Genomic DNA, 25,885 nt, shown 5'->3' on the forward strand with positions numbered 1-25,885 from the left:
AGTTTTAAGGAGGTAACAGAGATAGAGAGGCTTAGGGTCTTGCTTGATGAAAGCAATGAGCAATTAGAATCAGAAATGCAGAAGAAGCCAGAATTGGAAAAATGATAGAATCATAGAAAATATCTGACTCAGAAGAAGGTCACAGTCCTTTCTGCTAGATGAAAAAGCTCACTGCCTGCAGCCATTTCCTAGAACTCGATCCAGATACTTGAAGGTCACTGCTCTCCAAGTGCATATCCATGCTTTGAAGTTCCTGCCTCTGCTATCCTTTGAAGGAGTGAATTCCTAACTCCCACTGCTCTCTGGTTGAAATAAATAATTTTTACTATTTATTCCTTTCAGATCCCTTTCAGAGACCTTACTTAAATCTCCCACAGACTTCTAAAATCACAAATCTAGCCTATCTTATCCTTGGTTGAAGCTAAAAATATTTCCAATCCTGGCAATAAATTTCTTTTGAATGCTCTGTAATCGCATCTTTCCTGCTCTGTGGTGAACAGAACACTGAGCAGTTGTGTACACTTATAGCATAACCTATCTGTTCATTAATTCTATGCCTTAGCCAATGAAGAAGAGTATCCCACACGCCTTATTAATCATGTAATCTTTGCTCCTATTTATATAACAAAAGATTGCTGACCCCTGTGGAGCCTCACTGAAAATGGCTTTCCATTTGAAAAAAAAACATTTGTCCTTTAGGTACATAATTGTCTTGAATCCAATCTGCAGTTCTCCCACTGTTCCCTTATGCTTTTATTGGCATACCTGCCAAATACAGACATAAATCTATTTAGCCGATATTCATATCTTGATTGACTTTCCCAATTGCCGACTAAAATACTTCACATATGACCTTCCTTTAACAAATCCGTGAGAACCTTTCTAAATGAAGATTTATATCATCTCTCTAAACTAATTCCAATCATTTTTCCACTGTTTTAATTGTGAATAAGCCCCTAGAGACTGAAGCTGGTCAATGTAGAAGGTCTTTCTTTAGCAGGACAAAGAAGCATTCAGATGGCGACCTATTGGATGATTGTCTTTTGAGAGAAACACAGTGGAATCTCTCTAAACTCAAAGAACATCCATGCCTTTATATTTATCTGTTATCAAAATGCTAAACATAATTTTATTTTATTTAATTCAGTGATACAGGTCCTACTGGCCTATAAACCCATGCCACCTAAATGCACCCATGTGACCAATTAACCCATGTGACCATGTGGGAGAAAACTGGAGCATGCAGGCATGGTGAGAACATATAAACTCCTTACAGACAGTGTTCCTGCCATAATGGTGATCCACTAATCATGCTACCTCACAACTGTGAGCAAATCTTTTCTTGTGATGTCTGTCCTGTCCAAAATTTCTCATTATCCCTCTTTAACTCAATATCAGCATTGTTTGCTAACCCCAAAATATTACTCAAGAATTCACTCGCAGGCCTCTGCCTCTTCATATAGACTAACTTTTGATATTCTTTCCTTCATTACACTGGACAACCTTTTTTTTCAAAAGAATTGCTTCCTGGAAAAAAAAGGGAATTGTGATAGGACAACTTCAAGCTGAACACAAAGATAATTTCAGATTTGCTTTATCCAGGAAGCTGGAGAGACATTAAATTTACTTTTATTGAATTTAGCATGTTTAATCACATAATGATGCTGACACTTTGCATTAGTTTAATTGATCTAAAAATGTTCTGTCATTGGTTTTTGATCGTACTCCACATCTGATGTCAGTGTCCAACAATAGTCGGCCAGCATTAATGGATTCCAGTTGCCCTGATGTTGCTTTTCCATGGTCATGATGTCCTGGTGAAACCTTTCACCATGTTCATCACTGACTGCAGGGAAAAAGTCCAAATGCAGAAAATGAATTTTCAATGACATGTTGCACAGGAAAACGGAAAACAAAAAGGTTATTTTTGAAAGAAACAAGGCCATAGGAAACATTTAAGGTGGTTTTCATTTTCAGCTGGCCAAAATCTATAAAATACACCTATAAGTGTTTCAGAAGCAAAAGCATCCAGTGTTATCCCTGTGCCCTTTATCTAATTGTAAAACATTTCTGGATTCTGTTTCCATTTATATGCCAGCATTTTTAATGTTCTTTTTCCGATTCCATAATTTCTCTTTTAATCTCACCCCTACCTTTTTCGGTACTTCTTTGATAATATTGTGCTCTTGGTGTTTGACATAATTTACCATTTTTTTTCTATATCTCACCATTTTAAAAAAAAATGCTCCAGGGTCTTGCAGAGAATTTTGAAGGAACACATTTCCCCTGAATACCTTTAATCTCATTCATGAACGGCTCTGGAGTTATAATTCACCTTCAAGTAATGTTATCATGTTTTATTAAAATTGTATTATATATCATATTTTATTAAAATCTGTCTCAGTCAAGTGAATTTTTTGTCACCCAATTTACAACCTTAATTCTGATTTTAAATTTGACCTTTACTACACTAAAATGATGGTCACCGCCAGAATAGTTTTCTCCCACCATTACTGGATGATGGGGATATTCTGGAAGGTTTTTAAAGGCAAAAGGGATTGATCTTAAAGGGGAAAAAAAAAGATGAAAATGTTGAAATTGTGATCTTACTAAATGAGGAGGCAATGTAGTTTCTGAGCACAAAGGTGATGACAACATGTTTCTTATCCCAAGTCAAGTCTTAGGAACTAGAATCTGAGACAACTATGAGGAAGTTTAAAAAAGGGAAATCAATCAAGAGTGTAGAGGTGAAATATAACGTTAAATACAGTGTATTTCAGGGCACATGAGATGCGATAAATAGAATGGGCAATATTAGAGACATAGAGTTGTTTGACAGAGAGCATCATACCTATTGATATTAATACCATCTATGCCTTGCTCATTTAGACTCCTAAATATTGCTCCTGTTCATGCCTCCAACATCACCTCTGGCAGCTCATTCACATACCAATTATCCTTCGTGTGAAAGATTTGCTCCTCTGATCACCTTAAAGCATCCTCCATCTCACTTTCAACCGATAGCCTTTAATTTTAGATACCCTTATTAAGTGAAGCAAACACTGACAATCTACCCTATATTTACCTCTCATAATTGGACATTTCTTCATCATGTCAACTCTCAGTCTCCTTTGCTCCATTACTAAAGTGGAAATAGTTAGTTTTTAGTGGTGCTAGTATGTGGTCCTTAACTGATCTTGTGGACACAAATGTGACAGTAATCGTCTAGTTCAGTTTAGTATGCAAATGGGTGCAATCAATAGCTAGGAAATGTTATTTATGATAAGGACTAAAGGCAATCACCATCATTTTCCCAACATTGAGATGCTTTTGCAGTACTAGAGACCACATAAACAGTGTAACACTTCTGAAAAAGCAGCAAGGTGAGAGAGGTGGTGGTGGTTGACCTCAGCATAATGATATGTTACTCAGATGCTGTTGCCCAGTAGCAGCTTAAATATTCATAAAATACAACAATAAGTCATCATAGCCTGTACTTTACTTCCTAAAATTTATCTTATTATAGTTTTATACTGACATTTTTGATTTTCAAGATTCATGACTCAAGATTCTTTTTAATAAAACAGAAAATTTAATATTACACAAAATTGCCCTTAACTTCTGTAAGTCAAAGATTCACCAGCAGCAGAAATTGCCTGCCACCCCTTGCAGTTACAAAAAGAGAAGTTAAAAAAAAGTTCCCCCAGGGTCACGTGCCTGCCCATGATTCAGCCTCTACAGCCACAAAGCCTTCAGTCCATACCATCGGCAACCCGAGATCCATATCCAAATCTCAGCCTCAATCAGGAAGCACTCAGGGCCCTTGGCACCCTCTCACATTCTCGGATCCCTTCAGCCAGTCTCTGGCAGTCTGCAGCCTGGTGCAATTCCCTTGGTTGCTCACCTCAAGTCATGAACACCCCGCCATCTGATTATGAATCAGCCGCAGAACCCCTGATTGATCCATTGTCATGGTCACCCGTGGTTTAAGTCCATCTTAGTGGAGAAGGTCAAAGAATTTGTAAGTCACAAACAATATTTTTTTCTTTATTTATAAATAACTTTATAAATGAAAATATTATTAGCTCCTGGAATACACCATTTTTACATGAAACAAAGATTAAGTTGTAGTAATTTTGCAAAATAAATTCCATTTGTTCTTTACTTGTTTTTGATTTTTGCTACTGACAGAGACCTAGTTTAACATTAGACTCTTGCTATTGCTCCATTTGTTTCTTGCTGCAGATCATTTTCAGCTGACTGACTTGATCTTTATCTGTATTTAAACATTGCTTAATTTATCTTTATGATTTTTATTGCTCATGTTCAAATGTCAAGTGTTATATCCATGACAGACTTTCTGACCTTTCAGAGACCAATTTGTAAATTAGTTTCATTAACCAGATTGAGCACATTTTTAAAATCTTCATGATTGAGTTTTAATTTAGATCTTATCTTCTCTTGCAAACATGTTTATCACCATAAATGGAGCTGCAAAATGATGATTTTATTGAAGTGAATGATTTCAGGTCAGATCAAGGATTAAGAAAATAAAGAGCAATATAATTCCTTATCAAGGCTGGGGATAGCTGAAAATCTCACAGTGAGCATTTGAATTTATTATTTACTGAATCATGGGCAGGCACGTGACCCTGGGGGAACGTTTTTTTTAACCTCTTTTTGTAACTGCAAGGGGTGGCAGGCAATTTCTGCTGCTGGTGAATCTTTGACTTACAGAAGTTAATAAATTCGATGCCATGATGGAAACTTGAGTATAAGAATTGACAATCACCTCCTGACTGTTCAGTGGTTAGACCACTGCTCTTGTAAATCAGTAGTCATGAGTTTATTCCTCGCTGGGGTCTCATTGCTGTGAGGGGACGCTTGACCAACTGGCAGCCCTCTGACTTCCTTACGGTAGGCAAAGTTAAAGAATTTCATGTATGTTACATTCTAAATGTAGTATTACATGACAATAATGGAATCTTTACCTCTCAGAGATGGTGAAGTTATATAGTTCAGTTCGTTGGAATTGCAGCCTGGTTTGGCCACCAAATTTGAAAATGCTTTTCAATGTGAAATATAATTATCAGCTCATTGAAAACCCTTTAATTCCTGCAGTTTTCTTCACTTCCTGTATCAGAGCACGTAGCACATTGTGGCGAAGCAGACAAGTAATGCATAATCCAGTACACAGGATGTGGTAAAAATTGCAACAGAAGCAATAAAAGCGTTGGTTGAATGGAAGCACACGGAACTGCATTATGAATGATAATTTGACCAGACTGCAAAACCTCAAGCTAAAAGTCCTTGTTTTCTAACTAGACGGATCTGATGGTGGCATATTTGCATGGCATGGTAACTCTGTAATTTGTAAACCAGGGGTTACGAGTTCATTCCTCGCTGGGGCATCATTGCTATGAGGGGCGCTTGACAAATGGTGACTAACTAACTCAACTTTTTTTTAGACCGCAGTGTTCTCTGCAGAATGGTCAGATAATTCAGTTGCTTTATTGGATGCTGCACGAGGGTATTCTAGATAAGTCACTGGATCCTACCTATTGTGACAACACTTGATTCTCATTTTATATTTCATATTTCCATCTGGCATAGAAGAAGGCCAACTGACTCATTGACACTGTGTTTTCTGAGAGCAATAATAACAATTTGATGGGCCTGTCCCAGTAGTCTACTTTCTCATATATGCCATGATCAACCCTTGAACTATGAAACCATTGAACCAAAGAACATAACAGCTCAGAAATAGTCCTTTTGGCCTAACTGTGTTGAACTATTATTGTATCTAGTCCCATTGACCTGCACCCAGATCGTACCCATCCAATATTCGTCTCATTGATGTGCCAATCTAATATTTTATTAAATGTCAAAGTGGAACCACATTCATCACTTCGGTTGGCATCTGTTTCTACACTCACATCACCCTCTATGTGAAGAACCCTCATGTTTCCTTAAAACATTTCACATTACACCCTTAATCATGTCCGCTATTTCTTGGTCTCAGGGGGAAAAAGTGCTTGAATTTACCCTACTCATATCCGTCATAATTTTGTAATGCTCTAATGAATATACCCTCAATGGGAAAGTTCTAAATGTCAGGAAATCTACCAACATGTACTTTTTGTAGATAATGGAGCAAGCCTATGTAGTAATAGAGAGAACATAGATTTATAGAGTCATATCATATGGAAACAGTTACGGGTTATATTAGAATGGTTATGGATAAATATCTCTTTAAAAGAGATAGATTGTGGGGGTTTAGTGTCGGTCACTTCACAAACAGACTAACACTTCACAAAATACATCTCATTTAAAATGCAAGAGCTTTGCTGAAGTTAGACGTGGCTCTGGTTGATTTTGCAGTGACAATGGAACTGCTTTGGAAAGAACTTCAAAAGGAGGAGCAAATGGAACAGAGTCCAGGCTTAAGCTGGCAGCTTGTTGAAAGACCCCATTTTGAAGATGGGGTTTGAGTTCTGAGTTCAGCCTGTTCAAAACCCTTGTAGTCCTTACAAGATGAAAATGGCTGGCTCGAGTGTTTCTCCTGAAATAAGGGAAACAAGAGGAGTTCTGTGGTGACCTGGAAGAAGAGGTTATCATTTGGAAAACCCATGATGGGGCAAGTTTCTTCAGCAAGACTCTGAAATGCCTGATTGGAAGAAATCAGTTTGTGTGTGTCCAACGAGCAACAAATATCTCTCTGAAACCAACAAGAACCTTCTTGAGCGTTAACTTTAAGCACCAGAGCCTGGTGAAAATTCATAAATGTTCAATTCTGTGCATAGTATAAGAATTACCTGATACCATGAACTTGGAGAAGTGACAAGTGAATGATTGGACTGTGGAACAAAGAACTTTGCTGACCATATACTTATTACATACTTGTACACTTAGAATTAGAAGGGTAATAAGTTAAAATTTAATCTTGTTATTATGTTTAAAGAAAATTAAAAGCAACTTTTGCTTAAGTAACCATTGTCTTAGTGAATTTTCATTGCTGCTGGGTTTTGGAGTCCTCTGGGCCTATAACAAAACATGCTTCAACCTAATTCATCCATGATGCCCATCTATGCTCATTCCACTATATTTGGTCCATACCCCATTTAGCCTTACATTTCTAAATACCTGACCAAATGTTTTTTAAATGATGGACCTGCCTCAACTACCTCTTTAGGTTCCACATAGACTTTGTTCATTTCAGGACTGAACCTGGGTGACTAGAACAGCAATACAGCTGCACCAATTTGATTCCATAAAGAGAATTATCTTCACTAACTTGAATACAATTCTAGGCTGAAGTCAACAGAGTAATTCTCAAAAGAATTGTTGAGAAGCAGACAGAAACTGTTTCAGCATTGTCAGGAAAGGAAGAGAAATCTGGCACCTATTAACTGTTGTCATCGTAGGACAACTGTGATGTTTCACATATGATAGAAACCTTATTTGTAACACATGGGTAGCAGAATTTCTGATTACTTTGGTATTGCAAAGCTCCTCCAGGAGGAGTGAAGGCAGAAGTTGAAATGAACCCCAAGCTGTGAGTTTACAGTTATTCACCTGTGCTTTGCTCACCTTATCCTGTTTCAGGTTTGTATTTGCAGGATATTCTGGCCAATATCTATATCCTATGAACAATGACAAAACCAGGGTTTCTGACTCGATTCAAGACTTTTATTTTCAAGATTCAAGAATCTTTTATTAACATTAATAAAACAGATGTAACGTCACACAAAATTGCATGTAGTCTGTCGTAAGGCAGACAAAGATTCTGCATCAGCAGAAATTGCCTGGTGCCCCTTACAGTCTGAGGAAGAGAAGCAAAAGAGAGTCCATTCAGAGTCATTGAATTCCGTGGATTTGCATCCAGTGTTCCCACAGCATCTGCAGCCATGCAGATCACCCCATCAGCAACCTTGGCTCTAGATCTAAACCTCCAACACAATCAGGAAGCCTTCAACACTTTTGACACCCCAGTTCCAATACCTGGTATCCCTTCAGCCCGTTTCAGGCCAGTCTCCAGAGTCTGAAGCCTGATGTGAGTCCTTTGATTGCAAGTCACCAGCCTGTGTGGGTTCCACACCTCAAGTCACCAACACCCCATGGCTGTGTGTTCTTCAGCTGCAGAGTCACTCACTGGCCTGCTGCCGACGTCACTGTCCCACAGGGTCATCTCCTCTGCCTCTCCTTCTCAAATGGTGGATGATCTCCCCATTTTATAGCAGCCAGTGCCAGTCTTCTGCTTCCCTGAGGCTGCTGCCAAATATACGTGCCGACATCTTGGGCTCTGACCCTGCGATGACAGGATTTTAAAGTCTGCACAGAGTTGTTGGTACTTGGATTGGCTGGTAGAACCCTTCAGAGGACCACTGAGTCTCTGCTGCCCACTGTCCGTGGAATCACACCAGCCGTTACAGCAGCTCTGACAGCTCCGGCAATTTTTATCTAGATAATGAACTATTTACATGATTACATTGAATCATTTGGCTACTTCATAAGTACAAGGAAGTCAAAGCATTCAAGCCGTTGTTACCTATTCAGTTTTTGATAAGATACTTGATATTTTACCACACTGTCACTTGCCTGCACTAACCCTGCATTCTGATATAACTGCTCAAAGTTGCATTCTTGAAAGATACTATTAATAGTTTGCCACATTGATTTTAATTTCACTTCTACTTCATTGCAGCTTGGTGAAAATGCTAATCTGATCCATCATTCAGGAGGTTGGACAATGTTTTTATGCAGAAGTTATCTGGAGCATTCCCACACATTTTAGCAGAATTCATTGATTAGTTACACTGCTACAGATGGGAAATGTCTACAAATGGCGACCTCGTTGACCTCCTTTCCTCTAGGTTCTGTCCGATGGGATCAGAGTAACATCCTCGATCTGCCTGATTTTCATGCCTTATCGAGCCAAGGCTCTCAGACCGGGCCTACGGGGTGCCACGCAGTTTGATGCACAGAGAAATGATGCCCAGCTCCTTGCACCTCTGCGATGCATCTTGAGCAGCCAGCGTGGCAACATTTGGGGAGGACTCCTCTCTGTTCACCTTCATACCATCTGTGAGGCGGCAGATGGTCTCCTTGCCAGATAAGTTGCTTACGCACTAATGCATAGCTGATTAGAAATCAAATGGAAGATCTAATACATTGATGGTGATTGAAACTCTTTTTTTTTTGGAACAAAATAAACACGATGATCATTATCAGACTGTAGCTCAGCCCTCAAAGGAAATGATATCGTAGATTATGCAAAATGCTGAACTAATTTTTGTTCGTTTTATGCAATCAAGTAATGGACTTTAACAAAAACCTGATGTAAGAGTTTGAATTTAGTTGTTGCATTCGCATATTTGAGTTCATGCCTCAATTTTGGAGGATCTGTATAAAATGTTGGCTGACACTCTTGGAATCGCACTCTGAGTATGCCCCACCGCTGTTTATGTTGTCCGACAGCATGAATTAAAAAAAAACAAAACATTTGAGACTCTACATGGGGGTCAGCCTTCGATGAAATGAAAATAGTGTAATTAGGGAATGAGCACATGCACGTTCTATTGAAAATAAAAGATCACAGATTCTCATCAGGCTGGGAACTAAATTCTGTGTTAAGTTGCCATGGCTCTATTTAAACCCCAAGCATGGCAATGATTGAATGATTGGCACATGGAGCCTTGTCATTGCAATTTCAAAGCCTTTTTTGAAAGGTTTCAGTAAACTGGTTTTCTTTATAACAGTTGAAGGTTTTTTGTTTTCAATTAAGCGTTATCACAACACCATCAAAGTTGTTGGTTACTAAAGTGGTCACCTCGTAACCTCAAGGATTACCTGTTAACCTCACAATATTTTGCTCAAAATGATCTGTGGAAACTGTAAGTAGAAATAACAAGAAATTAGTTAACTTTGTTTTTGTCAGAAGTGTCATTCCCCTGGTGAGTACTTATTGTTAATTTCCCATTGCTGACAAATTGACTGGTTTATTAGGCAATTCAGATGGCATTTTTAGAGTCAATTGTATTGCTGTAGGTGAGGAGTGATAAAAGGATAGTGCACTCTATGTAGACAGTTGTAAAGGCAGCTCTGGTCATGCCAAAACCAACCACTACTCTGTGGACACTGCTCTGGGAAAGCAGCTTGCACATTGAAGCACCCACCCACCCAGTCACACTCTCTTCTGTCAGGCAGAAGATGCACGTGCTTGAAAACATGAACCTCCTGATTCAACGAAAGTTTACTTCCTGCTGTTTTCTGACTCATAAGTAGATTTCACACTGGGAAAGAATGATGCACTTCCATTGTTTTTAACTCTGCTTTTCCCCAATAGTTTGTCCTACATGACTGACTTGGACACTATTTATTACGCTGTTGTTTATTTATTTACCTGCTGTTTGAATTGATTTGCCTGGATAACATGCAAAATGAAGCTTTTCACTATCTTGGTGCACATGATTCAATTCAATCAACTTGATTTAATTTAATAAGGATGGGTGATATTTTGAGCTAGCTACAATTAATAAACCATATGGAAATTACAATAATGGCTTTGGATCATGGTCAATAACCCTGAGATGATCTTTCATTCCAGATTCCATTGATTAAATATATTTAAGTTCCTCAAGTACTGTGGGCGGGTTTGAACTCATGTTCTTTTCTCCTTCTTCTATTTGGTCCACACCTCTAGCCACAGTTCTGCCCCATTCGATTCTGATTGATTCTTAGCTTATATTGCCCATAGTGACATTGCCATTGTGCAGCTTGAACTATGTATGGTGAGCGGCTGAATATTTTTTTCTTTGGTGTCTAGACTGTTAACATTTTACCTACCTCTCATCTCTCCCTGCCCCAGAAATGTCAGTCAGATTTTGGAGTCAACAGTGACATTTACATTAACAGAGATGAAGCGTTTTGAAAGGCTGGTGTTGAAGCATATCAGCTCATGTCTGAGCGGTGGCATGGATACGCACCAGTTCGCCTGAAATGGTCTGTGGTGGGTGTCATCTCACTGGCTCTACGCAAAGCCCTCGAACACTTGGACAATAAAGATTCATTCATCAGGATGCTCTTCATCAACTACAGTTCAGCATTTAATACCATCTTCCCCACAAAACTGATCGGCAAACTCCAAGACCTGGAATTCAACACCCCACTATGTAATTGGATCATGGATTTCCTCACCTCTCGAACATAGTTAGTGAAGATTGGTTAGAATATCTCCTTTACAATCTCCATCAGTACTGGAGCTCCATAGGGCTGCATTCTTAGCCCCTTGTTCTATTCACTTTACACAAGTGACTGTGTGATGTAGTACGATAATAACACCATTTACAAATTTGGCAATGATACAAGAGTAGTGGGTCATATAAAGAAAGGGGATAAGTCAGCATATAAGAGGGAGATTGAAAACTTGGCTGAATGGTGTACCCGCAACAACCTTGCAATCAACGTAACCAAAACTAAAGAAAGGAAAGCCAGAGGTATACAATCCAGTGATCATTGGGAGATCAGAGGGTGAGCAAATATAAGTTCTTGGGATTCATTATCTTGGATGATCACTCCGAGACACAACATACTAATGGCATCCTGAAGAAAGCACTTTCTCAGCATTTTGTGGAGGTTTGGTATGACACCAGAAACCCTGACAGATTTCTACAGATGTGTGGTGGAACGTGTGCTGACCGGCTGCATCCCGGTCTGGTATGGGAACACTAATACCTATGAGCATATAAGGAGGTGGACAAAAGGTGGTGGACACAGCCCATGACATCAAAGGCAAAACCCACCCCACAGGGATGGTTCAACTACAGGGAACGCTGCCATCGGAGAGCAGCAGCCATCATCAAAAACCCTCAGCACCCAGCACATGCTCTGTTCTTGCTGCCGCCATCAGGAAAGAGGTATAGGTGCCATAAGACTCGCATCACCAGGTTCAAGAACAGCTGCTATCCTGCCACCATCAAACTTATCGATGACAAACTCAGTCAGGGACTCATTAAAGGGGTCTTTATTGATTTTTAATTCTCTCTGTATTGCACAGTCAGTTTGTGTACATTTGTTATCTGTTTACAGTTATTTATTTACACATATAAGCTGTGTACATTTTTTTTTACATTACCAATAAGCGGTAATTTTGCCTCACATGCAGAAAAAGAATCTTAGGGTTATAGGTGATGTTATTTATGTACTCTGACAATAGATCTGAAATCTGATTGTTCACTTCTGTCATTGATTTGAATTCCTTTTCTTTTGTAAATATTTTTAAAATGAGTTTAGCATATAAATCCTACATACAAAGTCTTCTAATAAAACAGATAATGGGTCATATCATATACATATCACAAATTAAATATAAATGTAAATTGAAAACCTATTCATAGTGACCTTCAGACTCTAGACCAATGGTTCTCAACCTTTTCCTTTCCACTCACAAAGCACTTTAAGTATTCCCTATGCCATTGGTGCTCTGTGATTAGTAAGAGATGGCTTAAGGTGGTATGTGGTGGAAAGAAAAAGTTTGAAAACCACTGTTTTAATCATACCTGATTGACTTGTTATGTGCACGGTTTTATAACTCCAAAATGGGCCAATGACAATTTTTCTCAAGCAAAATATTTCAGTAACAATTGAGTCGAGAGCAGTGAATCTCAACCTTCCCCTTCCCACTCACATACCACCTTAAGCCATCCCTTACTAGTCACAGAGCACTGATGACGTAGGGATTACTTAAAGTGGTATATGAGTGGAAAGAAAAAGGTTGAGAACCATTACACTAGACAGAGAAACTCTGGAGCATCCAAACTTCTTTATCTTCCAATCATGTCAGTATTCTATGAATGGGCCACATCTTTTCAAATTGACACTTTCTATCTTTAATGTTGTATCTAATTTTGTCCAAGCTTAAATTGGTCATTGCATCATGTAACCACTGTGTATGGGTAAGTGAAGAGTCATCTTTCCATTTCAATAAAATTGCTTGTCTGGCTATCAGTGTGATATAAGCTAAAACTTTCTCCTGGGTTGCAGAGAAAGGTATATCCGGTTATTGATTTGAATTCCAATTTGGCCCTTCTTTGACCCAAGCTTAGCAAGATTGTGCATTTTTTTTAATACGTGCACATGTGAGCGTGTGTGTGTATGTGAGTATTTGTGTTTGCTTGTGTATGTGTGTGTACGTGTGTGTGTATACATGCATGATGGTGTGTGTGTGTGTGCACATTTGATTGGGTTAGTGGTGAGTCCATGGAATGTCCCTAAAATGGAAAGATCACTGCAGAACCAAAAGGATAATAAACCTCTAAAATAATTTCCCCAGTTTCTTTAGAAAAAACAAATGATCATTTGGGAGTAAAGCTTTGCTGTCTCCTATTGCACCAGTTTTGGTTCTGTAGCAGGTTATGTCCTTGGTGATAGGGATTGTTATGTTTTATTTTAATCAAATCCCTCTGTTACGCTTAAAATATTTGACTAAGAGACCTGTTGGTCAAGGAGTGATGAGAGTGCAGTGAACTGGGCAGTATGTGAGGATTTTTATAGCTTTGGTAAGAAATATCATTGGAAAGTGAACTCACTCAATTTATAAGAGAGCATTAAGCATTCTCATTTGAATTTCTGTATCCATATTAAAGGGATAGATTTCCAAGTAATAATGAGGGTTACTGTTCCTCCTACTTGCAGCTGAGCATGGATCTAAGGGTCTTCTCCATTCCACCTCCTCCGCCATTTCTCTCAGAGATTTATCAAAAATCCATGGTGTTAATTCACAGCCATTCTTCAACCATTGTGAGGTGATATGTATATGCTGTGCTGTTTTGCGTATCAGTGGCTGGCCCGCCCACAGATGACTCGATCTTGTGTAACCCCTCCCCCTGTGACCTGGCCAGAAAGGACGACCTCCCTGCCCCCTTCCATTCATTCGATCACATGGAGTTGGGCCAGCTGAAATCTAATGTGTATTAAAGCCTATCGTTCCTCACTCAGCCTTTAGAGTCATTGATAGTGTGGATCAATTTAATACACATTAATTTTCCACACTGGATGGACAAGCTGCTGAGACGCGACAGACTTGAAATCAATCCTCGGACACCTGGAGCTCCTGAACGGTACGAGCAGTGGATCACCTGCTTCACAAACTTCCTCGAAGTCACAGTAGGCCTGATGGAGTTTGATGAGAAGAAATTCTAGATCCTGCAACCTAGAGTTGGCCACCGAGCATACATGGTGATCCAGAACTCCACGACCTACCCAGAGACCATGGCTGAGTTCCTCAACCTCTACCAACCCCGGGTGAACGAAGTGTACTCAGGGTACTGGCAGGCTTCGAGGAGACAGCAACCCGGTGAGTCCATGGATGAGTTCCTCTAAGCACTTCATGACCTGGGGAGAGACTGCTGGGGAACTGCTAGAGCCCCTGTGCCTGTAGCCCAATGTGTGGAGAAGGTGGTCCGAGATGCCTGTGTGGCTGGAGTGAGGTCTGTCTATATTCATCAGTAACTGCTCAAGCAGGACAAGCTGTCCCTGAAGAGAGCCTTCCAGCTTGCCAGAACCTTTGTTTTGGCCCAACGCAATGCTGACGAGATCGCGAGTAAGAACGGGGCCTCCACATGTGGACTGCAGGCGCCGCCTTGTTGGGACTCGGCATCACAGACGGCCTCTGCGATAGCGAGCCACAACCCTACTGCCACCATGATCAGACACCCAAGGAGCCTCTTCTGCGGCCTGCAGAAGCACCCCTGATGACTCTGTCTGGCTAACGAGGTGATCTGTTCGGGACGCGGGAAGAAGGAACATTACCAGCATGTCTGTTGGTCCAAACCCTCCCTCTCAAGCAGCATGATGCTGAAGTCACGTCGAGCTCCGAATGGCTTAACCATGTGCCTGACTCCAGTGTCGCCATCTTACCCAGCGTCTCCTCCGCCGTCCTTGATGATGTCACTTCCACCTTCTTCCACCGATGTAACAGCGTGGTCAACATGGAGACCGCCACCTTACCGGTCAGGCCTTCCCTCCGACAGCAATGATGGCGACCCAATCCTGGCCACTGTGACTGAACCAGGGCAGCCTTCATCCAATCACCCACTTAACGATGGAGATCAGGGTAAATGGGAAAAGAACGACTGCCTGTTTGACAGTGGGAGCACAGAGAGCTTTATTCACCCGGACACTGCCCAGAAACTCTCTCTCTGTCAGACTCACGAATGGCACCATCTCTATGGCTGCAAAGGACCAATCCGCTGAGATCTAGGGGTACCTTGTAACGTCGTTAACGGGGGGGGGGGGGTGATTGTTATGATAACTTTCATTTGCTTGTGATGCCACAGCTTTGTGCGCCGATACTCCTGGGGCTTGACTTCCAGAGCCAGTTTAGAAGTGTGATGATGGTGTTTGGAGGACGACAACCTCTCATGGCATTTGGAGGTACACAACCCCCGACTCACAGCCCCCTCCCCCTGGCAGCCAGCCCCCACCTGTGGCCTCTCCACCCTCCATCATTATTTGAGAACATGACCCTGGACGGGGCATTTATGAAGTTTGAGGTGGATCAACTCCTGGTAGAGGGGATCATAGCTCCCATTTTGAGCCCGTGGAGAGCCCAAGTCATGGTGGTCAGGGGTAGGAGCAAACCCTGTATAGTGATTGATTACAGCCAGACGGACAATCACATCACTCAGCTGGATGCTTGCCTCCCACCCCCGGATATCCAATATGGTCAATAAAATAGCCCGGTACAAAGTGTACTCCACGATTGACCTGAAGGCATACCCCCAACTCCACCTTTGCCCAGGGGACTGCAAATACACCACTTTCAAAGCGGATGGCAGACTTTATCAATTCCTCAGTGTGCTCTTCAGAGTGACCAACTGGGTCTCAGTGTTCCAAAGGGAGAAGAATCGGGTGGTAGACAGGCATAAATTGACAGCAACGTTCCCCTACCTTGACAATGTCTCTATCTGAGGCCATGACCAACAGTACCATGGCGCAAACCTGGCGAAATTTCTCCACACAGCCATGTCACTGAATCTGACTTATAACTAGGAGAAATGTGTGTTTAGTACCACTCGCCTGGTCCTCCTTGAATGCATCGTGGCACATGGTGTCATTGCCCCCGAACTCGAGCGTCCTTTTATGGAGCTCCCAATACCACACAACTTCAAGGGCTGAAACGGTGCCTAGGGTTATTTTCATATTATGCCCAATGGATCCGCAATTATGCCAACAAGGCCTACTCCTTATTAAGGTCCACAAGCTTCCCCTTATCGGCAGAAACCCAGGCAGCATTCGACCAAATAAAAGGAGACATCGCTAAAGCCATGATGCATGCCGTGGATGAATCCATCCAATTCCAAGAAAAGACTTACCCAGCTGATGGACCAACAGGCCATCACCTTCATGTTTAATGCAAAACTGCAGGGTTAACTCAAGAAAGATAAAATCCTGAGCTGGAGAATCAAACTCTCCATCTATAACTATGATATCTTGTACAAGCCAGGCTAATTCAATAATCCCCAGATGCCCTATCCCAGGGAACATATGCCAGCACGCATCTCGACTGCCTCCAGTCCCTCTACGATGACCTCTGCCACCCTGGAGTCACGAGGTTGATCCACTTCATAAAAGCTTGGAACCTCCCGTACTCAATCGCTGATGTCAGGTCTCTGACCAGACACTAACGGGTCTGCACGGAATGTTACCCACAGTTCTTCAGGCCCGACAAGGCACACCTCATCAAGGCCACGTGCCCCTTTGAACGACTGAGTGTAAATTTCAAGGGACCCTTGCCCTCGTCCAACAGGAATGTCTATTTCCTTAACATCATTGACGAGTTCTCCAGGTTCCCATTTGCCATCCCCTGTCCCGACATGATCTTTGCCACAGTTATCAGGACACTCTGAAGCATATTCACCCTCTTCGGGTACCCGGACTATATCCATAGTGATTGGGGATCTCGTTCATGAGAGACAAGCTACAGCAGTACCCATTGGCTAGAGGCATAGCCACTAGTAAGGCCACAAGCTATAAACCCATGGGAAACGGTCAGGTGGAGTGAGGAAACACCACCATTTGGAAGGCAATCCTCCTGGCCTAGTGGTGACTCACTGGCAGGAAGTCCTGCCAGAGGCACTCCATGTCATTCAGTCTCTCCTATGCACTGCTACAAATATGACTCCACATGAATGCATGTTTTCCTTCCCCAAGAGGTCATCGACCGGAACCACTCTGCTGCCCTGGCATCCATCTCCGGGACCTGTCTTGCCAAGGAAATGTGAGGTGCCATAAAACCGACCTGTTGGTGGAAAAAGTGCAGCTCCTGCACACTAACCCACAATACACATATGTCCAGTACCCCGACGGCCAAGAGGACTCAGTCCTTTGCCAGGACCTGGCGCGAGCTGGAGACACCCACCTACCCCTGGCCCCGGCCACCACATGCACAAACATCATCCCTTACAGGGACTTGGTGCAGGCTTGCGACGCTCCCCCGGGCTCCCACACCACATGCCCGGGACCCTCGCCCAGTCAAGCCGACCACTATGACCACCCTGACAGACAACCAAACCCCACCTCCTATAGCCACAGCCTTGACTCCACCCCGCCTCAAAACACCCACCCAGCAACGGAACCAACCATCACACACCTGGCGGAGCTGCGCAGGTCACAGAAGCAAAGGAAGCCACCTCACTGGCTGAACCTCAAGGACTGGGTCGTGCTTCTAAAGAGAGGGTGAATGTAGAGATAAGTATATACTGTTCTTTGCTATTCTGGGTATAAGTGGCTGGCCCGCCCACTGATGAACTCAATCTCCTTTAAGCCCTCCCCCTGTGACCTGACCATAAAGGTCGACCTTCCTACACCCTTCCATTCATTCGAGCACATGGAATTTGGCCAGCTGAAATCTAATGTGTTCCTCACTCAGCCTTTGGAATCATTGATAGTGAATATTACATTGACTGTACGGATTCATCTCATTAAAGATTCTTAACATTCATTGTAGACCTTTATAGAAGTATATACTGCCTTTTAGTAGTAGAACTGGACATTCAAAATATTGTTCGCCTTTATTGTTGGGGACAATGATATTGTGGAAAATGTTAGTAGCATGTTGAAAATATATGCTGCTGCAGGGATTGTTGTATTTATTCTTAACGGACATTAATGTTACCTAACCTGTCTTTCCAGGGTCTAAGACAACCTGTTTTCCTGCGGACCAAAGAGTCATTAATGTTAAGAGCTGATCATGCCTACATGAGTTTAACTTGGTGCTTGATAATGTCAGCATGAACTCAGTAGGCGGAAGCACTTTTTTTTTTCTGTGCTGCAAGAGCCCATGACTCTCTCAGTGGGTATTCAAACTCATCCAGTCTTGTCACATTTTTAATTTATTTTTACAATACTGTACAAGCTGATTCCAGCCATCAATTATATCCAATTAACTACAATCCCATACGTGTTTGGAGGGTGAGAGGGAAGGGGAGCACTCGCAGAAAACCCATGTAGGTTACGGGGGGAACGTACAAACTCCTTATGGACAGCCCCGGATTCTAACCCGGTTTACTGGCAGTGCAATAGTGTTAGCGTAGCCACTAAACTAATAATGCTGCCCTTAACTTTTCACTGCACAAAAATGAGATTTTTTTGCATAACCCTAAAGGAAACAGGCTATATGTTTGCAAAACTTCATACACTTCAAATGTTATTGAATATAAACGATACATTGCAAGGTCAGAAACCAGTTAACAACCAAAGGGTTCATTGTAAATAAACAGGAAAGGCTCTTTCAAAAGGCACATTTACTGTAAATGGGCCTGGAAATGCAATGTAGCAGTTAGATGGCAAAGCACTTAAAACCACAGTTAGTAATTGGGTAGAGATAAAAAAAAACAGCTTAACCTTTTAATTTCCTTATGTTGCAAGAAAGGTATTTCCTATAGAAAGGGAGAAAATCAAATTGAAAAGCACAAATACCGTAATGATGGAAATCAACTGCCTTCTCCTGCATTTCCATGACAAATGGGCTTTGTGGATGTCTATAGGCCATGTCAGATAGCCCCCGATAGCCCAAAAGTTGAGATGTAAAGGCGGAGAAACTCCACCAAAACGCAAAATTACCTACGTTTCTGAATGTGCGGAGGCGGTCTCCGAGCCGCATATTTCAACCACTCTATGAAAGCACTTTAAGTGGAAAGCACTTGAGTGGATTACAGAGAGATCTTGGTGTTCTTATGCATAAATTATAAAATGTTAGTAGGCAGGTACAAGTCTTTAAGCAAATGCCATATTGATCTTTATTGAAAGAAGGTCGGGGTTTAACACTAGGGAAACATTATTCCAATTGTACAGATTACTATTGAAACCATATCTGGACTGCTGCACAAGGGTTGGTCCCTTCATTGAAGAATGGATACATAACTTCTCCAGAAGTAAATCTAAATTTATTAAAATTGCACTGTCAATAGCCAGGAAATGTATAGCAGTAACATGGAAATCCAATTCCCTACTTCGTATTGAACAGTGGAACATGGAAGTGCAAATTTGTATTCCCCTTAAATGCCCAGATTGCATGATTTTTTTTGATATTTGTTGACGAGTATACTCCTTATGAGAAATTTATACTTGTAACATGATGTGACACTGAGATGTCGAACCTTGCTCCTGTTGCTTTTTCTTTTCTATTTTCTTTCTTTTTCTCTCCCTCTCTTCCCTGCAGTCTGTTCCCTCTTTTATTCAAATCTGGGGAGAAGGCGCTGAGAGAAGAGGGACTCTCCTTTCCTTTATTTTAGACCTTATGAATGCTTTTTCTATGATTTTATATTCAATGTATTATTGTTATTATATTAATTGAATCCTATATTCTGTATTTTCTTAAAACTTCAATAAAATATTCAGAAAAAATAGAATGGGCCCCGTGGTAGGCTCATTCAGAGTCATAAGGTCTGGGAATGAAAATGAAAACCATTCAAAGTCTCTTCTCACCCTTAGAGTTGTATCAATACATTTCTATCATTGTATATTGTTGTATTCATTTATTTCACTTTCTTCAATGCCTCCACTGAGCCACCTTTTCATTACTCCCCCTTGTGTTAATTGAAGGGCTTCCCCTTGGTTTCCGCCCCTCAACGTCTGGTAACGGAAGAACTCTAGACTGTGGCCCATCCCCACAGTGCCCTTGTAATGGCTGCGCCAAGCCTCAATGCATCCTTCAGCATGTACTGCTGTAACGTGGAATGTGGCAGCCGACAGCATTGTGTCATCTAAGATTGCTAATATACAGAATGGGACAAGCATTGAACTTAGTCAGAAACCTGACAAAATCTCATTTGGGTCAATATCCTTCTTAAGGCTATATTATGCTAAGCTTCATTGCATCATGTGCTTGGAGTAAATCAATGCTAACATAACTAGATGAGGTACAAGTGCCCTACTTCGCTTGAATTCACTTTCACAATCAGTGCTCAGTAAATGCAAATGAGATAAGAGAACTGGTGCAGAAGTGGTGCAGCTTTGCAATCACTAACCGACACACCTACCTTCAATTACTCTCTCACTAACTCATCACCAATGAGTATGGAGCCAAATGGGGGCCTTAAAGCAACATCTTTCAAGAGGGTGAACTCTCGCCAGGCCCTGATGGCATATCTGACAGGGTACTGAAAATTTGTGCTAACCAACAGGTTGGAGTGTTCATGGACATTTTTAATCTCTCATTGTAGCAGTCAAAGGTTCCCACCTGCTTCAAAAGTGCATCAATCATCCCAGTGCCTGAGAAAAGCAGAGTGAGCTGCCTCAAATGACTATTGCCCAGAAGCACTAATTTCTACTGTGATGTAATGCTTTCAGAGGTTGGTCATGGCCAGAATTAACATAAAGAGGTGGACCCACAACAATTTGCCTACCGCCATGCAATGAACTGAGACTGGGCGTGTGTCTGCCTCGTGAAGGGACCCCCTGGGAAATCCACAGCCTACACAGCTCCCAGCTCCGACTCCAGCCCCAAGCCATCACCCTCAGCTCTGAACTGGCCAGAGCCTTCCTGCTGCACTACTCACCAAAGGAGGGTGGCAGTTGGAAAACTGCGCAAAAAGTTTTGGCGGCCATGTTGCTGTGATTTGAAGTTAGTGCCATCATAATCAGAGGAGGAAGAAGGGCGGCCGTCTTGCCGCATCACGAGGTTGATGCCATTTTGCCTGCCAACGCATCAGGAAGGAGGTGGCTACTCAAGCAAGGAGGACTATGGAGTCTCTGTGGTCCTAGCATCAATGGTTCTGGACCAAGATAGACCACATCAACTCAGCAACTCTATGGTGACTGTCAAGGTAAGTGGACACTCAACTAGATGCTTAATTGACACTGGATCTACTGAAAGTTTCATAGATTCTCAAACTGTTCAGGAATACAAACTTAAACTATATCCTTCCAATTACCGTATATGCTTAGCGTTGAATTCGCACTCTACTCATATCCAAGAACATTATACTGTGGCAGATTATAGAAATGTTTTTGGGAGATAAATTGGGGCCGGTCTTTTAGTGTAGGTCACATGCAAACACTTCAAAACAGATCTCCTTTGGAGTGCTGGAGTTCTGCTCAAGACGGAGAGGGCGGCTCCTGGGGGCCTTTGTAGGGATTTGGGGAGTGTGCAAGAGACTTCACTAATGGATTGTTGTTTTGAAAGCAACAGATGAAAGAGATGGGAGGAGTGGTTCAGAGCCACAGGCTGTCTAAGTGTGACTTGCTGTTTTGAGGTGTCATGTGGTTTTGTGGGCAGAGAGAGTCAAACAGGCTTTTTCTCTGGGTGAGAGAGAGAGAGGGAGAATTCAGTTCTGCAGTTTTACAGTCAGCAGCAGCAGCTGGCACTGGAACAGGACAAGCTAGTGAGCTAGTGGAAAACCCCCATTTTGAAGCTGGGTTGTGAGTGCTCAGTTCACTCTGGTCAAGGCCCTTGTGTTTCATACAGAGGAGAGGACTGGCTGCCTAATGTTTCAATTGAACTAAGAGAAACAAAAATGAACTCTGTGGTGACCTGAAAGAAAGAGGTTATCATCTGGAAAACCCAGATGGGGCAAGTTTCTTTGAAAGAAACTGATGGGGCTGATTAAAAGGGATCAGTTTGTGTCCGGGAACAACAAATCTCTCTGAAAACTGACAAGAACCTGCTGAGTGGTAGCCATTTAACTTTCAAGCATCAAAGCCTGGTGAGCTTCATAAATGTTAAATTCTGTGTACAGTATAAGAATTGCCTGCAAACCAGTAAACTTGGAGGTATGAGAAGTGAGATTGGACTTTGAATCAAAGAACTTTTCTAAACTTAAACACATATTACATAGATGTGTGCTTAGAATTAGAACAGTGTTAAGTTAATGGTGATAAGTTAAAGTTTGATCCTGTTTTCATGTTTAAGGATAATTAAATACGACTTTTGTTTAAGTAACCATTTATCTTGGTGAATATCTATTGCTGCTGTGTTTTGGGGTCCTCTGGGCTCATAACAATACTGTTCATTTGTTATTTGAAGGGGGGAAATTTGTAAACTTTGGTTGTGTGTGCTTAATGATTTGTGTGCTCTGGTACTGTTGGGTCTTGACTTCTTGTGTCACCTAAAAAGTGTGACCTTGGAGTATTATGGTCCCCTTCTTCCCTTAATGTGGCCATTAAGATCAGAGCCCACATTCAGCCTCTCCACATTTAATCTCAACCCTGCACTTCTCTTCCCAAATCTGTTTCTGGTTTGCAAACCCATTGCTGTAAAGAGAAGGATGGTGAGTTCATAAAATCAGAGACTCAATGCCTGCTCAATGAGAAAATCATTGAACCTAGCACTAGCCCGTGGAGAGCGCAAGTGGTGGTAGTAAAAGAGGAAAATAAGTCCAAGCTAGTAATTAACTATAGCCAAACAATCAATCGTTTCACCCTCCTGGACACATACCCCCTTCCTCAAATTTCAGACCTGGTAAATGATATTGCACAGTATCGGGTCTATTCGACCATCGACCAGTTGCCAATCCGTTCTGAGGACTGTCACTATACTGCATCTGAGGCAAATGGCCATCTCTATCAATTCTGGAGGGTCTCCTATATTACCAATGGGGTTTCTATCTTCCAGAGACACATAGATAGAATGGTGGATGAGTAGAGGTTGAAGGCTACTTCCTTATCTTGATAACAACACCTTGGAGGATCATAATCTCAACCTTCAGAGCTTTCACCACACAGCAAAAGCCCTGAACTTCACTTATAACTCCAGCAAGTATGCATTCTGGACTAAAAGACTGGCTATCCTTTGCTGCATGGTGGAGAATAGTGTTATTGGCCCTCACCCCATTAGGATGCGCCCTCTGTTAGAGCTCCCTATTTCAAGGACCATGAAAACTTTAAGGAGATACCTGGGGTTTTTCTCAGATTATGCCCAGTTGGTCCCTCAAAATGCCGATAAGGTTTGCACCCTTTAAAAATTCACTACTTTTCCCCTCTCAGCTGAAACCCAAATGGCTTTCACCTATGTTTGATGCCACATTGCTAAAGCCACCATACACGCAGTGGACGAGAATGTACCTTCGGACATGGCTCTGGCTGTGACCTTTAACCAGGCAGAATGGCTGGTTGAATTTTTCTCCAGGACCCTGCAAGGCCACGAGCTCTGGAATCCCTCTGTGGAGAAAGAGGCTCAAGCCATTGTAGAGGCCATTGGGCCCTGTAGGTACTATTTGGCTGGTAGGAAGTTTACATTCCTCACTGACCAGTGTTCTGTCACATGTTTAATAATGTCAAGAGGGGCAAAATTAAAAATAATAAAATTACTTGGTGGAGGATCAAACTCTCCACCTTCAATTATGACATCACCTATCGGCCAGGTGCCCTTAATAAGTCTCCAGATGCCTTTTCCAGAAGAAGCTGTGCCTCAGCACACACTGGACAACTACAATCTCTACATAATGAGCTCAGCTATCCAGTGGTATCTTTGTCAAGGCATGTAATCTGCCCTACTCAATGGAAGATATCAGGGAAATGATCAGGTCCTACCAAGTCTGTGCAGAGTGCAAGCCACCCTTCTACCGCCCTGCTAAAGTGCACCTGATTAAGTCATCCTTGTCCTTCGATCAATTCAGTGTCGATTTTAAGGGACCTCTCCCCTCCACAAACAGGAAAACATTTTTTCTCTCCATCATTGATGAGTATTCCCGCTTCCCTTTTGTTATCCTATGACCAGACACCACCACCTCCTTAGATTCTATTTTCACCCTGTTTGGGTATTCTGGCTATATCCATAGCAACCGGGGCTCATCATTTATGAGCAAGGAGCTATGTCGGTAACTGCTGGCAAGGGGCATTGCATCCAGCAGGATTAGTAGCTACAACCCCCGGGGGAAATGGGCAGGTTGAAAAAGAAAATGCCACAGTCTGGAAGGCTGTTAAATTGGCCATCGTCAAGAGGCTTCCCAGACTCATGCTGGCAGGATGTCCTACTCATGACCTCCACTCCATCAGGTTGCTACTCTGTACAGTGACCAATGTGACTCCTCACGAGCTTTCATTCAATTTTGTAAGAAGATCGGCATTAGGAACTATACTCCCAACCTGGCTCACCACATCAGGTTTGGTCCTTCCAAAAAATCATGTGAGGCGAAGCAAGACTGACATCCAGGTGAAGACTACTCCATGCCAAGCCCACCTATGCCTATGTGGAGTACCCAGATGGCAAGAAAGATACCGTTTCTTTCAGGGACCTGGCCACTGCTTGAGCAGAGAGTCTATTGCCTCAGGTGACCCACAAGTTCCAGAAATCTTTTTCAGCACCTCCAATCAGGGCCTCAGGGGATTTGGTTCAGGAGGAAGAGTCACCCCCTTCTGTCAGAACCAGAGACCCTACTTCCCTCTGTACTTCCTCCATGAGGGGACCAGGAGACCCAATGAGCCCAAGGCCCACCGGTGCTGAGGCGCTCTTCCAGGATTTCAAGACCCTCGGATCGTTTAAATCTGTAAATAATGGTACGTATTTTGATTTTTTTTTCTTGTTGAATCTGTGTTCACTCTCTTTATCCACAGACCCTAATTCTGCAGGAAGGGGTAAATGCAATGAATTGAGATTCACTGAAGATGGGTTGTGCTGATGGCTGGCTCCTCCCCCGGGCTCTGCCCCCATCTACACATATGTAACCCAGGATTCCCGCCTAAACCCTGAGCCCTACTGAAGACCATTGTAAGACTCTACCCTTTGTTATAAGCGAATAAAAGCATGTGTTCTCCCTTCAGTTGAGAGAGCTTTTATACTTGCCATTCACCACAATCGTTCCACAGCTGATGCAATCTCACTGGCTCTCTGCTCTGCTCTGGATCACCTTGTCAGTAGCAGAAGGTACATCAAGCTAATTTTCATCGATTACAGCTCAGCTTTCAAAGCCATCAGCTCCTCAGTACTAGTCAGAAAGCTTCAAAACACGAACCTCTCCAAATGGATCCTTGATGAAGGTAAGGAACTTCAAATTCTTAAATGTCAAGTTCTCCTGAGGTCATCACGTCCATACAATTGTGAAGAAAGCATGCCAGCAGCTATATTTCATTAGGAGTTTGAGGAGATTTGATATCTCACCAAAGATTTGTGAATTTCTACAGGTGGACCATGGTGAGCATTCTGATTGGTTGCATTACTGTCAGGTATGGAATGGCCAATGCACAGAACAGGAAAAGGCCATGGAGGGTTGTAACACCATCATGGGCATTAGTCTTCACTCCATGAGGGATATATTTAAAAGGCGATGCCTCAAGAAAGCAGCAACTATCATTAAGGACCCTCACCAGGCCATGCCCTTTTCTTACTGCTACCATCAGGAAGGAGGTACAGGAGCCTGAAGTTGCACACTAAGATAGAAGATTCATC

The 25,885-nt window shown here is 42.2% G+C and overlaps 1 protein-coding gene across 1 annotated transcript in view; it reads left to right on the top strand.

Moving 5' to 3' along the window:
- LOC138741053 (sialic acid-binding Ig-like lectin 13) overlaps nucleotides 1-9,513 on the top strand; it is a 59,070-nt gene extending 49,557 nt beyond the window's left edge. The window contains exon 11 of the transcript XR_011343300.1: nucleotides 8,705-9,513. The gene's annotated coding sequence lies outside the window, so the exon portion shown is untranslated. The remainder of the gene's footprint in view (nucleotides 1-8,704) is intronic.
- Nucleotides 9,514-25,885: the final 16,372 nt, after the last annotated feature.

This window comes from Narcine bancroftii, chromosome 8 (assembly GCF_036971445.1).
Source record: "Narcine bancroftii isolate sNarBan1 chromosome 8, sNarBan1.hap1, whole genome shotgun sequence".
Lineage (NCBI taxonomy): Eukaryota > Metazoa > Chordata > Chondrichthyes > Torpediniformes > Narcinidae > Narcine > Narcine bancroftii.